Genomic DNA, 849 nt, shown 5'->3' on the forward strand with positions numbered 1-849 from the left:
ATAACCAGAAGCAGTTGAGAATGATTTTGTCATCTTTGGGGAACATGTTGTCTGGGAAATGTGGGATCTGGAATTAAAATAAAAAAGGGACAGAGTGAGAGATTCAGCAGAGTAAGATTCTGCCTCAGCTGCCTCCCCAGAATCCCTGGAGCTGTGCGTGTCTGCCATTGGCACCTAAGTTTCCCAGTCCCTAGGTCTCCACAGGCTGGGAGCTTATATCCCGGCATGGAGCTGACTCCTTCTGCCTGTGCTGCCAATACACCCTATAGCCAGGACTTTGCTTCTCTGTGGCTTCAGATTGGGCTGCTGAAATACAGAGATGGAACTGAATGTGAGGGGTTCAAGTTCTTGATTTTTCTTACTGACGGAATGGCAGAGAATGGGGTGGAATCCAAGGCTCTGTGCTGGAGCATAGCAGAGTTGAGTCAAGGTGGAGTTATCTATCAGTTATCCATTCCCTCTGCTATTTAAGAAGGCATGAAGGCTGCCAGGGAATACTTAACTCTTCCACCATCCAATGGCAGGAGAGAGACACTTGTAGTGTTTGATGCGTGCTTGAATCCCAACATCCAAGAGACTGGCAGGAGGATAGAGATTGAGGCCAGACTGGACCATACAGCAAGATTCTGTCTCAGAAAACTGAAATACAAGACCAAGAAAGAATCAGAGAAGCACCCCGCCGTCTGGTTTTCCTCTCCCATTTTGTGAGAGCAGATTTCACTTCAGTCTAGAACATCCGTGAAGTGGCAGAGTAAAGGACCTCAGAGACACAAAATCAACACATGTTCAGGGCAGGACAGTCTCACAGAGTGGGGGGAGGGCGGTAAATGGTACTCAGCATCACGGGGG

Source organism: Rattus rattus, chromosome 3 (assembly GCF_011064425.1).
Source record: "Rattus rattus isolate New Zealand chromosome 3, Rrattus_CSIRO_v1, whole genome shotgun sequence".
Classification (NCBI taxonomy): Eukaryota; Metazoa; Chordata; class Mammalia; order Rodentia; family Muridae; genus Rattus; species Rattus rattus.